We start from the raw sequence: 14,878 nt of genomic DNA on the forward strand, positions 1-14,878 counted from the left end.
AGTTCAAAGGGGTTGGAGATCTATCTGTGCGAGAAATTAACAACATATACTACAGTTATTTCAATTGATAACTTACTACCTCACAGTTTCTAACACTGCTAATGTTTTTTAAAATAGTAGTTGCTAAAAAAAAATTGTATACATAGTGCTTCATTTAATATTTTGATAAAGCGCACATTTCTATGTAATATGGTGTCATTTGTGTTTAACTGTTTTTTACTTGTTATTGCTGTTGTGACCTGAGATGATGTAGTGCGTGAGTGTTTCTTGTAGCACTTCTTCTCTACTTTTTTTTTTTTTTTTTTTTTTTTTTTTGAAAAAACCTTTATTGAGCATAAAAAAATAGTACACAGCTGTATTCCTACAACCTGAATGATCAGGCCGGCAGCAACCACATGCGGTGGGGCATCAATGAACATATTTTGAAAAGCAATCACTAGTTTACACAGCATGTCGCCTACAACCCCAACGGGCCGGCCGCGAAGCATAGGAGCGAGCACTGTGTAGGCATGTAGTAGGAAATAATCAGAGCTGCATGAAGTGATCCAGCATGGAGAGCCTGAGGTTTCATTCAACTTCAATAACGGAACAGGAAAACGAAACAAAAAACAAGTGCTACATAAACTGCGCCCTGCCAGCGAGGATCCAGCGTACCTAGCATGAGGCAGCCGTGGCAATGTGGTGCCTGGTTGTGCGAGTCTCAACATCACTCCATGGCATGTGGGACCCACCCCAGGTGTCGACGCTGCGCGCCACGAGGCCCTGTCAAATAACCTGGGCGGGCACAGCAAGGCCCTAGTAGAGAATCATGACCTGACGCTGTCGCCGACAGCGTCGAGCATGCCATGTCGTAGTGGGGGGGGGGAGGGGGGGGCAATCAGCTCGCGGCACCCACCGCCCGCACATCCCATGGGTGTAAGGGGTTCCTCGGGACGTGTGTAGCCCAGCCGGGGGCCGCGAGATCGCTGGCGTCGCATATGTGGGGAACTAAGGGAACGCGGGAGGGGGGGCCAAATCAGTGTCAGCTGGCAGTGAATTGGGCGCTGGAGCCGGCGAGGCGTGCCGACTTACCACTGTAACGGCCCCACTCGAACCTGCAGTGGGCTCGTCTGGGAGCTGCATTTTCAGGAGATACGCAGTGAGGGGACCCCACAGGTCCCTGGGTCGCGATTTGTGAGGCAGAAGGTCCGAATAGTTGTGCAGTTGTTCCTGCCAAGTTGTCATAGTGTCCAACCACGTCTTGAATTTAGGCGCTCGCCCTCGCCCCCACCTGCAGGCGACATGGCGTTTTGCCAACAGGAGGCCCATCGCGAAGAATTTCCGGTGCGCCTTGATATCGGGGTTGGATTGGCCCAGCAGGGCAATCTTGGGACAGGGGGCAATGTTTACCCCAATCATCTCGGCAAGGGCTGCAAACACTTCCACCCAGTAGGCAGCAACGGCCCGACAGGACCACGCTAAGTGCATGAAGTCCGCGCCTGGCCTCTTGCAGCGGAGGCAGCAATCGTTGTCCCGGAGGCCGAAACGGTGTAGTTTAGCGGGTGTAAAGTAGAGGCGATGCAGGAATTTAAAATGAACCAGGCGTAGGCGGGCATTCCCCGTCACCGCGCTGGTATGGGAGCAGCTCTCCTCCCACTGAGCGTCCGACAGTGGCTCCCCCAGATCGCAATCCCAGTCGCTACGCGATCGGAGAGGAGGGGGGGAGGGGGCGGCCTGTGCGTGAGCATATAACATAGAGACCACATGTGTCGGTGTTCCCTTCTGCAGCAGTGCATGGAGGGGCGCCATGGTGTCAGGCTCACTCGGGAAATCGGGGGTAATCGCCTTGATATTTTGCCGGAGCCGAATGTAGAGAAAGGTATCCATAACGGAAGGAGCGGTATCCTTGAAGAAATGCGTGGCTGTGCGGAAACTCCCCTGGTGGTACAGATCCCCCCAGGTGTGGACCGCGAGTCTTGCCAGCAGCCTTCGGCCAATTTCCTCTCGGGCCACACTCACCCTCGGATCGTGGGCTAAGGTCATACGAGGGGAGTATAGGAATTTCACTTCCATGCGGTCCGCCAGACGTTTCCAGGCACTGACAGTGCAGTCGACCGTGGTGGGGTCTCTACGGTCTATTTGGGTTGTTGCGTATAAATATCCGGAAGGTTGTTCCGGCCGCATATATCCATCTTCGACTGCCAAGTGCGCCATAAAGGGGGGAGGGTGCAGCCAATAAGCGGCGAAGTGACCCTGTGCGCAATCGTAGTATCGTTGGAAATTGGGGACGTCAAACCCCCCTTGGTGATAGGGTAGCATAAGGGTTCGCAGCCCGAGTCGGGCTTGCTTACCTCCCCAGATAAGACGAGAGAGCTGGGAATTGAGGGCGCGGAAGAAATATGCGCCCGGGCTATATGGAATGTTCGTAAAGAGATACAGCAGCTTGGGGAGGACCACCATTTTAAGCAGTGAGATCCGACCTGCCATTGATAACGGGAGGCGGATCCACCGGGTAATTTTGTCTGTGAGTTGATCCACAACTGTCCCGTAGTTGGCTCTAATCAGGGCCTCCCGATTTCTTGTCACTTGGATGCCCAGGTATTTGATCTCCTCTTGCTCCCAAACCAGGGGATACTCCAGGGGGAACCGCGTAGTGCTGTCAGTCAGGGGGAACAAGGCAGATTTTGTCCAATTGATCTGAATCCCCGAGAGGGCGCCAAATTTAGTGACCTCCCGCAGCAGAGGGTTCAAGTTTTCCCGCGGCTTATGCACATACAACGTCATGTCATCCGCATATAGTGCAATGAGCAGTTGGCGCTCAGGGTATATGAGAGATCGGTGATTATGATGCTGCCGGAGCTTGGACGCCAGGGGCTCTATAGCTAGTGCGAACAGCACCGGGGAGAGGGGACATCCCTGGCGGGTCCCCCTGTGGATCTCGAAGGGGGGGGAGCGGGCACCATTAAGCAGCACCATTGCTCTCGGCCGGCAGTATAACAGTCGGATCCAGTCCAAGAAATTGAAAGGCATGCCCATCCGTTCCAGCAAGGCCAGTAAATAATCCCACTCGAGGGAATCGAACGCCTTAGTGGCGTCGAGAAAGACCGCGGCAGCTTCGCTCTTCGGGTCAATATCTTGAATCACCGCCTGGAGAGTGCGCAAGTTATGAGAAGTTGCCCGATTGGGGACAAACCCGGCCTGGTCCGGAAGCACAAGGCGCTCCATCAGGAGATTAAGGCGCGTAGCCAGGACCTTCGCTAATATTTTAACGTCTGTATTTAACAGTGAGAGGGGTCTGTAGGAGTCGCAAAGTTCCGGCGCCTTTCCAGGTTTTAACAAAGACGTTATAAGGGCCTCTCGCATCGTGGCCGGCAGAGAACCCTCCTCTAAGGAGGAGTAGTACACCTGCTGCAGAATGGGGGCTAACACCTGCTTGAAGGCTTTGTAGAAGTCGATCGGCAGGCCGTCTGACCCTGGCGCCTTCCCCGACTTCATGGACATAATGGCATCCGTAATCTCATCTAGTTCCAGTGGGTGGTGGAGGAATTGCTGCTGTGTGGGGCCCAGCCACGCCAGCGCGGTGTCATCAAGGTATTCATGTAACGCAATCGGTGCAGCCCGTTGGGAGGTGTATAGTCTAGTGTAGTGCTCCGTGAGGACCTTGAGTTGGTCCGAAAGTTCCCGCTGCGGGATGCCATGTTCATCCATCAGGGTAGTAACGTAGTTACTGTACCTGGGGGAGCGGGTTGCGGTGGCTAACGCCCTGCCAGGTCTATCGCCCTCACCATATACTCGGGAGACAAAGGGTCGTCCCAGAAACTTACTCTCCGCGGCAGCGGCTTCCGAGTATTCATTGAGTTTCTCCCGCAGCTGTGCCGCTGTGCTAGGTTCTCGCCCAGAACGCTCCATGTCACTCTCCAGCTTACGGAGTTCAGTCTCGAGCCTGCGTAAATCTCCGCGTAGAAACTTAAGGACCCCGCCTCCCTTAGCTATGCACCATCCCCTCACGGTGACTTTGAACGCCTCCCAGACTGTAGTAAGGCTGGAGACGGAATCCATGTTACGCTCAAAGAAATCCTTGATGTCTTGCTCAAGTTCCGCATGAAACACCGGGTCCGTGAGGTGTGCAGGATTCAGTCGCCAGCTCAGATAAGGGGAAACCGCGAGGGGGATGCTCAGGGAAAGAAGGACAGGAGAGTGGTCAGAGAAGGTGCGAGCCAAGTGAAGCGCCCCACCCAGCCAAGGGGAGAGGCCAGATGAGAGGAACACGTAGTCAATACGCGCCCAGGTGGAATGTACCGCGGAATAGTGGGTGCCCTGTCGGAACGTGGGGTGGAAGTGCCTCCATGCATCGATTAAGCGGTGGTCGTCCACTATATTCAACAACGCGCGCTGTGTGTGCGTGTAGTGTGATGCCTGCGGGTGTGACCTATCCATCCCAGGCCGAAGTGCAGTGTTGAAGTCACCCCCCAGTATGATGTGGGAGACACCTAGGGATTGGATCTTACCCCACAACGAGAGGAGCGCAGAGGGGTCATCCGTGTTGGGGCCATAGTAACAAGCAAAATTGTATGTGAGTGCAGTGTCCCCCAGGCCATGCAGTACCGCCCCCCAGAATCCACCTCAGTGCCCGCCAGAGTGAATCCCATCCCCCGCCTTACTAGAATGGTCACTCCCCTTGCATAGCTTGAGTATGACGAGAACACCCTGTCTGTTGCCCATCGTGACGCAAACGGGGGGGTCACCCCAGGCTGTAGGTGCGTCTCCTGGAGCATGGCAACCGACACCCCCTGCCGAGTCAGGTAGCCGAGGATTTGTCTCTTCTTCCTCGGGTCGTTTAGCCCTCGCACATTCCATGAGAGTAACTGAAAGTTCTGCGCAGGGCGCTTATCAGTTAAATCCCCCATTCCCACGTGTAAAGGCATAAGTGGCATGAAATCACTGCTGGCAAATGCGCGTAGCACTCAATAACAAACACCATAACAAAACCCCATTGAACCCCCACCCCCACCCGACCCTCCGCATCATGTGCTGAGAAAACAGCGAGCCCAGATGCAGAGCGGAACAATCGACCACCCACTCCGGCTACCCCAACTGGCCGAGTACACATCACCCACCCGTCCCCTCCCCCCACTGTCCAACCCAACACATCAAACAAAAAAAATACAGTAACTACCCCCGCCTGGATGAGGAAAGGGGTACTTTGGGGTGCGCCCATTGGGGGGTCGTACTCTAGGGGCACCAGACCTGCCAACCACCTCCCTACTTGCACCCACGGGAACCCAGAGTCACACTAGGTCCTCAAAGTGGGACGGAGGTGGGCGACCGGGCACCAACTGTATCAGCGACCCATCAAAATTATGTAGGCATGAAACAAAGAGAGGTACCTCACCAGGATGTTGAACTGTTCGGGCATATGGTGTCCCAGCAGCAGAGTGAGTCCGAGGGGGGGGAGCAACCCCCCTGATATGTTCAGTCCTGTTGTTCCATTGGGGAGGGCGACCGGGAGGGCCGCGGCCCGGCAGCCCCCTCAGCCGAGTCCCCGCGTTGCCGCTTGAGGAAGTCCTCCACCTGCTGCGGTTGCTGAAAAAACAATTGTTTGCCCTGGTGTGAGACCTTAAGTTTAGCGGGGTATAGCATCGCATACGGAATTTCCCGGGCCTGTAGTTTCTTTTTCACCACTGCGAATTTCCGGCGGGCCTCCTGCACCGACGCAGTGAAATCGGGGAAGAAGGACAGCGTAGTGTTGCAGTAGGGCACCGTTCCCATCTCCCGTGCACGCCTGAGCACCACATCCCGGTCTCGATAGTTAAGGAAGCGTGCAATTATGGGCCGAGGCTGGCCGCCAGGAGGGGGGCGGGCAGCAAGGGACCTGTGTGCCCTCTCCACAATGAAGTGCGGAGAGAAGGAGTCTCTCCCAAACAGTTCGGCCAGCAGGTTCTCGATGAAGACCTCCATTTTCCCGGTGTTGGTGGTCTCCGCAAGGCCCAGGATGCGGACGTTGTTGCGGCGGGACCTCGATTCTAGGTCCTCGTTCTTGTCCGCTATTATTTTAAGGAGGCGATCCATTTGGGTGACGTGTCGGCCAGCAGAGGTAGCACCGTCCTCCAGCGCGGAGATCCTATCCTCCGTCTCTGTGATGCGGGTGTCGTGTCGCTCCAGTCTGGCCACTACACCATCCAACCTGGTAGTGATGTTGTCGATTTTAGAGTCTATGGTGGTTAAGCTTTGTTTTAAACCCAGCAGGAGAGCCTTCCAGTCGTCATCTGGAGGGGCAGCTGCGGATGGGCCAGGCTCGGACGCCGGCGCGGGGGCCCTCTTGGCGTCAAACGACAGCTTGGACTGTCGCGCGTCGTTGCGCCCCATGACGCCCCGTCACCGGGCCCACCGGCAGTCCAGGCGAGGCAGGGGACACGTCCAGCCCAGACAGCGACCCACCGATTAGAGAGGGGCCCCAAATCTGCCGCTAGGATCGTTGGAGCGAGGGGAGCAAGTGTGCAGGGAGCGCGGGCCACCAGCCGGCGAGCTCAGGGGGGGGGGGGGGCCTCAACAGCCACCAGCCCCCGTCGGTCGCAACACGCACCCGAAGGCCAGCAGAGGGCGAGTCTCAATCCGCACGGCTCCGGCCCAGGCAGTCCCCAGAGGCGTCCAGCAGCAAGCGAGGAGCGGCCAGTGGTCCGTCAGGTTAGGGCGAGGCAAGGATAGAGCAGGCCAGGGGGCTCCCGGCAGCACCCGTCCACGGGGCCGCAACCTCCCCACACAAGCAGCCACGGACACCGAGGCAAGGGCAGCAGCCGTCACGATCTCCAGGCCGTCCCGCCGGTTCCTGCAGGGCAGAGCCCGCCAGCGAGGTCACGCTCCGTAGCCCCACCCGGTGCGGTCCAGCAGCCGGGCCTCGGACGGACGGCACTCCAAGCGTAGGTGCGTGGGGGGGGGGGGAGGAACAGGATAGCCCCCACGGCCGCGCCCAGAGATCTCCAGCGGGGTCAGCGGCAGCCCCCGCACGCCAGTCGCGGGCGAAGGCCTCAGCCAGCGGAGGGCGCGCGAGCAGCGAGCCCCCCCGCCCCCGCCAAGCCACGAAGATGTCCCAGAGCCCGCCTCACAGCATCCGTTAGGCAGAGGGGCGGCCCCCGGTCGTCCGGTCCCCCAGCGGCGTCCGCGACTCCACCAGGCAGAGCCGTCACCACGGCGCGAAGGCCTCGGAGCCCCGGGCTCACGCAGACCGCCTCCTCCGCAGCGCGACGGTCGCAGACACGCCCTCTCTCCCGGCCAGGGGGAATCACAGCGTGTATCTCCGCACTTCGGCGGGCTCAAGAGGCGAGTCGGGTATCGGGGTGTAGCGCAGGTTACTGCCTATGCAGCCGTAGAGGTGAGGTCGAGGATAGCGTGGTCAGGATGGCATGAAGGATCGGGAAAGCGCCCGGTCTGGCGAGAGCCTCACACTTGTGCGGCCATCTTGGTTCGGCGCCCTCTAGCGCCCCCCACTTCTTCTCTACTTTATCTAAAAGTAACTGATGTCCTTTTAAATTAATAAGAACATGGGGCAATACTTTTACACACTATAGGCGACAAAAAAAAGGGAGGGTGTGGCCACGCTTAAGGGATATTTTATGAATTGCGTTTTTATTTGTCACCCCTCTAATATATACAGCTTCACTTTCCTAAGAAAGTATATTTGTAATTGTTTCAAACCTAGACTGATATTTTCGCAGCGCAACCACACCTCCCAGTCAGAAGAGTAAACACCACATTCTGAGTAAATAGTGCTCCTGGGATGTATCCCACTCGCGGACTCAATAAAAAGAAGACCGCAACACACTCTGTTATTTTCCACGCATATTATATAAATGGCCCCTAAAATATATAAAAAACGATTTTTACCTTCACAGTCCCTGTCCACCACCTTGTGACCACTGTACAGAGTTAATAGTGTTCCTACCTTCCCCTCTATTATTTTTTTTTCCCATACTCCTTTGAAGTGCGTCACAAAATGGTTGACAACAGTGAAACGTTCCCAACCAATTAGGAGCAAACTTGTACTCGGAACCATTTAGCCAATAAAATGTCCATGGTGTTCCACAGAGAGGGAGGGAATTGCTGCCAACACTTCTACTTGTAATGCTTCACAGCCAATGAACATTAAACTTGGGAAGGTCCTGCTTGGAACACGTTACCCAATCAGATGTCCCTGATACTCCGCGGAGGGGGAGGGAATCGCTGAGAGCACTTCTACTTGCAACAGTTTACAGCCAAGGAACATTAAGCTTGGGAAGGTCCTGCTTGGAACACGTCAGCCAATCAGATGTCCCGGCTACTCCGCGAAGGGGAAGGGAATGGCTGGCAACATTTCTACTTTCAATGGTTCGCAGCCAATGAACATTAAGCTCGTTGTTGAAACACCTCAGCCAATTAAACGTTAATTTTGTTCCACGCACAGGGACAGAACACGCCTTTCCACATAATATTAAATTTCCTCTAACAAAGTGACACTATCGTGATAAAAGTGAAAACCGCATTACAACTAAACATTACTTCGCATTATATTAAAGGAAGTCCGCAATACGGCGCATTGTTGTTTTCCGATATGCTTTCCACAAGCCTGCTGAACATTGCCATAATACCGCACATCGATGTTTTGCGGACGTGATTTCCACGGCCTACGCAACATTCACACTATCTGTGTGTGCACCCTACACACTGCTTGCCGCAATAAGGCGAATTGTTTTCCTGACGGGATTTCCAGAGACAACGCAACCTTGCCGCAATACCGTGCACTGTTGTTCTGCGGACATGATTTCCACGGCTTGCGCAACATTCAAACTCCCTGCCTCTGCACCATACAGACTGCTTAAACTAAGTCCTCAGTGTTCCTACTATCCCTCTTATACAAGTTTACTCTTGTTTTCCCCTACTCCTTTCAACTGAATCACAAAATTGCTGCCAACACTTCCTAGTTTCAACCGTTCACAGCCAATGAGCCGCAAGCTCGTGCTCGTAACTCTTCAGCCAATCAGACGTCAGAATTCTCAAATCTTGATATCTGTAAATTTTGATATTTCTCAACTACTGAACGGATTTACACCATTTAAACAAAAGCGCACTTTCTGGACCAAGACCTTTCTCCCTGCCAAATTTGGCGTAATTTTGTTTAGCAGTTTGACCTGTAGCCTTGTCTACAGTTTCCTATTGAAATTGCATGGAGCAAACACGTTTTGGTACCCCCCTTTTTTCTCAGCCCTCACTTGACAAATCACTCCCAAACTTTCAAGATAGGAGCTGATCTGAAAAAAAGATTTTGTTTTGAAAATTTCGTAGAGATTCGTCAAACAACATCAAAGTTATAAGCAAATCAAAAAATGCTTTTCCAATGGAAACTTGGTCCTAACTATAACTACCTACTGATATATATATCTCCATGACCCCTCCGGATATCGTGCTGAGATCTGATTGGCTGGCAACACTTCAAACCAGGAAGTGTTGGCAGCCATCTTGTGACTTGGTTGAACCGAGTCATAGAAAAAAGATTTTAAAAAAGAAAAGTGGGAAGAGTAGAAACATCCTGACCCACTAGGCCTCTTGGGGGAGGGTCCCACAGAGACAAAAAGCTGTGGGAGTCCCTCTGATTTGCAAATCCTGTCGAAAAGCTTTTAAAAATTGAAACGCGGTCTCTGGCGCATCGTTACTAATTGGCCCGGGTGGCCAGGTCTCACGTTTATGTGCAAATATGTAGGAGGGGACCACACTGGCCCCCTTCCTAGTATCCCTAAGGCCCAAAGGAACACCACCTCCCTGTGACAAAATATGACAGAAATGCCGGGGAGCCACGCTGCCCCCACAGCCCCAAAGACGGCCACCTCCTGAGGGCTAAATATAATATTAATGTGCGGGCTCTGCCCCCCTTGCAGCACCAGGGACTGCGACCTCCCCAGAGCAAATGGAAAAAATTGAAAGTGGAGGGGTCGCATGGTGCTGTCATAAGTGATGTCACTGACCATGTCACAAGTAATATGTGAGGTCATAAGCAGTGCATTGCAGGGGCATGAGTTATAGTTATCTCAGCTAGCTATAACCGCTGAATTTATCTGGTTTTTACGAGTAAAACCTGAGCCTAACTATCACATCTCTGTAACATTTAGTTTTTTTGTGTGAATTTCAATGTTTTTTTATTCCAATTCATAAATATAACGCCCCTTTAACTTTTGTTTTTTTCAATGAATACATATATATCAATATCTATCTATCTATCTATCTATCTATCTATCTATCTATCTATCTATCTATCTATCTATCTATCTATCTATCTATCTATCTATCTATCTATCTATCTATCTATCTATCTATCTATCTATCTATCTATCTTTCTATCTATCTATCTATCTATCTATCTATCTTTATATATATGGACACTGAAAAAACAAAGGTTACAGGGATGTTATAGTTAGGCTCAGATTTCACTTGTGCAAAACCAGTGAATTCAGCAGTTATAGTTGCCTGAGCTTATGCCTTTGTTCTTGTCATGTATATAGAAGCATCTATAGATGTGTGCACACAATACCTAAGTTAGTGATATTTAATATTTATAATAAAAATGACAACATTCTTTGTGTTTTTTCCATTGCCTGATTATTGTTTAATACATGTGTAATTCATTGCACAGTTATCAAATATGTCTATTTTCATTAGTTGCTTTTTTTAGTCATTGATGTCTTTGGCTCACTTTGGACTCCAAGTGAGCGATGTTATGATGGTGAGACATTCTTGATGATGAGACATTCCGACTATTAAAGTTATTTATGGGCAGGAAAGATTTTGTATATTGTAAGCACATGTTAGTATCTGCATGAGTAAGTGAGTGGGTGTGTAAGTACTGGTATGGGTCTGTGAATGAGTTTATGAATGGTTGTGTGGGAGTGACAGTGGGTGTATGAAAGGTTCTACGGGGGTGTGAGTGGGTGTGTCAGTGATTCTGTGGAGGATGTAATCAGTGATGTAATTTGAGATGTGATCAGGAATGTCATCAGGGATGTCACTGCCCTTGTCATGAGTGATGTAATAAGGGAGGTTGCAATCAGTGCATTGCGAGTGGGGCGAGTGATAGTAAGTTCATCAAACTATAACTGCTGAATTTCACTAGTTTTGTACAAGTGAAACCTGAGCCTAATTATAACAACCCTTTAACCCTTGGCTTTTTCAGTGAATTTTTAAGGTTTTTTTTAAAGCTAATTCCTAACTATAACACCACTGTAACCTTTGTTTTTTTTCAGTAATTTCTATTGTTTTTTAAGTAGTAGTTCTGTTTGCAGAGTGGTGGAGAAAGGGGTAGGGCCTCCAATTAGTGTTCAAGAATCCCACTGTGTAGGACTTACAGGGCATTCTAAGAGGGCTTCTTGACTTCAAGGTTCCTCAGGATGAAAAGTGGACTTCATTACCCAACCAGTAGTGCGCCCGGAGGAACATTTCCAAAGTGGTGGAGAAAAGGGGGTGGCCTCCGAAGACCTCTTAGCAATTCCACTGTATGGGACTTACTGGAGATAACAGGAGGGGTGGATCCTCAGCAGCCAAGGGAACTTCATCCCCCAACTAGTAGTGCACAAGGAGGCATGTTTGCAGAGTGGTAGATAAAGGGGGTGGGCCTGCAAAGACCCCTCAGCAATCCCGCAGTTTAGGGCTTACTGAAGGTAACAGGAGGGGTAGTTGGCCGACAAGGATATCATTGGGGGGCAACAACTCCTCTTGTTACCTCCAAGAAGTCGCACACAGCACAATTGAATAGAGGTCTTCAGAAGGCCATGCCCCCTTTCTCTACCACTCTGCAAATGAGACTTCTGACACACTGATGATTTGGGGATGAAGTCTCCTTGGCTCCAGAGGGTCCTTGGAGGCCAACAAGCCGTCCTGTTACTTCCAGTAAGGCTCCCACAGCAGGATTGCTGTGAGATCTTTGGAGGCCACACACCCTTTTTTCACCACTTTGCAAATGCATCTCCTGGCACACTGATGGTTGGCTGATGAAGTACCCTTGGCTTCAGAGGGTCCTTAAGGGCCAACTACCCCTTCTGCAATCTTTAGTCGGACCCACACAGCTGGATTGCTGAGAGGTCGTCAGAGGCCACGCCCCCTTTCTCAACTACTCTGCACTCCTGGTGAACTAATGGTTGGGGGAAGAAGTCCACTTTAGTCCTAAAGGTCTCAAGAAGAAGTGCACAAGGAGGTGTGTTTGTAGAGTGGTGGAGAAAGGGGGTGTGGCCTGGCCTCCGGCGACTTGCCAAGCTTTTTAATTTTTTTTAGGGAAATGGGCTACATAGCCCCCCTTCCCTGGGTCGATTTCAGCCATGGGGACCCAATCTCCATGGGCCAGGACTTAATGAAATGGGGAGAGGGGCCATGTGGCTCCCCTCCGCCACTGATTTCAGCCCTAAGACCCCAGTCTCCGGGGCAAGGGAGCTATGGGGCTCCCATCCCGGGCCGATTTCAGCCCCGGGGACCCCATAACCTGGGGCCTGGCCTCAGTTCTGGGTGCCGTGGTCAACCCAGGGAACCCGATTTCTCATGTTGCGTACCGTGGCGTAACCCTGAAGGATCCTGTGGTCACTGCCAGCCCTCCGACCACCTGTGGCAGCCCGCATTGTATTTACCCACAGGGAGCTGCTAGTGTTCTCCAATGTTTTGCTCTTGCTTGCTCAAAGCGGAGCACTGTTTGCTATGGCTGGCAATGTCCTGTGGGTGGGCACCTCAGGACATTGCTGGAGCCTGCTCTGGAGGGTTGTGGTCCCCAGAGCCATGTATGTCTCCAGGCCTTTCTTCTTTTAATGCCTGCTCCAAGAAGGTGCTGAGAGTGGCCCAAGAGGTGGGGCCATTCAGCCTCCTCTCATTTTAGATTTTAGCCCCAGGGAGGTGGTGAGCCCCAGGAAGGGTGTTCCACGAGGTCCCCCCATAATATTGTAATTAGCTCCAGGTAGGTGGCGGTCCCCCAAAAGAAAATATATATATATGTATATATATATATGAATATAAGATTCACTGGAAAACACATTTAGAAACTGTGTTAAGTAAATACAACCACTGAAATTCACCAGTTATGCTTGTGAGCACAATCAAAACACAAGGTTAATCATGATATTTTGCCATACAAAAACACATATTTGCCCACATCACAGGCTCCCAAAAGCAGTTAACTAGACAAAAAAATACAATATTGAAGCTGTGATCTCACTTTCCTATGTAAAGACAGTATGGATTATGCAAATAAATTACATTTAGACATGTAGATACAGGTTAGTCTCCAGATCTTCTGATGTTGCCATTTATAATAGGAGTGTGTTACTATCAAGGTAAAATATTTTCTGCTGGACCAACCACCAACTTTGCCTGATTGTGTTTACTCATGGGTCTGCCACAGAGGATATTGAAGTCCCCTTTCAGCATAGAGGACATCGTAATGTTTGTGATTCTCGTAGGATAACATTGAATGCATTGTGTCATTCTTTCCTATGGAGACTTTTTTTCTTTTCTTTAAAGTTTCTAGGCCCATTTATCAAATTTTCTTAAAATAAATACATTTCTTGTATTGCATTTTATCTTTTAAACTAAATAGTTTTGAAGTCCATCATCTTTATTTTTATATTTTTAGGTAGTTGTTGCACATTTGGCTCAAAAATTGTCTCTGATGAAGCTTTTCCCACTTGTGCCAAACTAACAAGGTTTTTGTGGGTCTAGTGTCTTATTGTATGAAAGCATCCATTCCAGGCATCTATTTGACCTTAATGGCACAGATAGAAATCCCAGCAGGCTCACTCAGCCTTTCATCCTTCTAATGTCATTAAAATGATTACTATTGATAACCTAGCAATAAACGTGTTCTTCAGAGCCAATATGAACTAAGGAATGAACACTTTGCAAAATGCAAGTTATGTTATGTTATGTGAAAGGACATTAGACAATAAAGTATATTAATATAACCCTGCTCCTCTGCATTAAAACTAATACTATAACACTCAGCAGCCAGCCAGGCAGCCAATTGTAGTTCATTCAGGCTGCAAAATAATTATCTTTTACTACATGACACTCTTACAGTCACATATATTCTACACTTCATGTCCATCACCCACTATTGAAACAGTCCTCAACAATATACCACCCATAACCACCTGAATAGTCATGGAATAACTTGACTAATTTGCCAGACAACACTGGTAAATTAAGGATTCTAATTTAGTCCACCGAGGCAGGTGCTAACTGCATACTATGACCACTTCTTGACATCTTACAACGACAATCAGATATGAAATGATATTAATAATTTTCATCCCTGCAGACCTACCACCACTTCTTCTTCCAACCTATGCCTATTCAGGACCACACACTTTTTTTTGTGTCAAAATTTTATATAAGATTTCACAGGATGTGAAAACATGGCTGGCAACAAGAAAATGATACAGCAGTACAACATGGTACATCATGGTATATAATTCCAGTCACAACGTAAGAAACACATCTGATTGTTGATGGAAGGAGAGGTGTTAAAGCGGTATGCAGAAGGGTGTGTAGAAGGGAGAGGGCAAAGGATGAGAGGGCATGCACTGATTGGAACATCTCCAGTAACTATAGTGGGGCAGCTCAAAGCAGTTGATAGATGGCGGGCTTCTGGTGGAAGACAGCATGTTACTTGGGTGTTGCCAATTAGGATATGTGCTGTGAGCTCAGCAGTGTATTTTTGTGGTGGAAAAAAGGGGGGATAGCTCGTGGTGGTGAGGGTTGACAAGCGGGGTGAGGCAAAATGTTGAAGGTGGGAGGGGAAAAAGGGTAGGGAGTAGGGGGGCAGTCTCTGTTTTAGTCTGGGCGTGGGGTATTTTGCAGATATGGGGCGGTGTAGATAGTCAGAAGGGTGAGGGGGCAGGTG

This window comes from Triturus cristatus, chromosome 3_1, assembly GCF_964204655.1.
Source record: "Triturus cristatus chromosome 3_1, aTriCri1.1, whole genome shotgun sequence".
In the NCBI taxonomy this organism is placed as follows: Eukaryota; Metazoa; Chordata; class Amphibia; order Caudata; family Salamandridae; genus Triturus; species Triturus cristatus.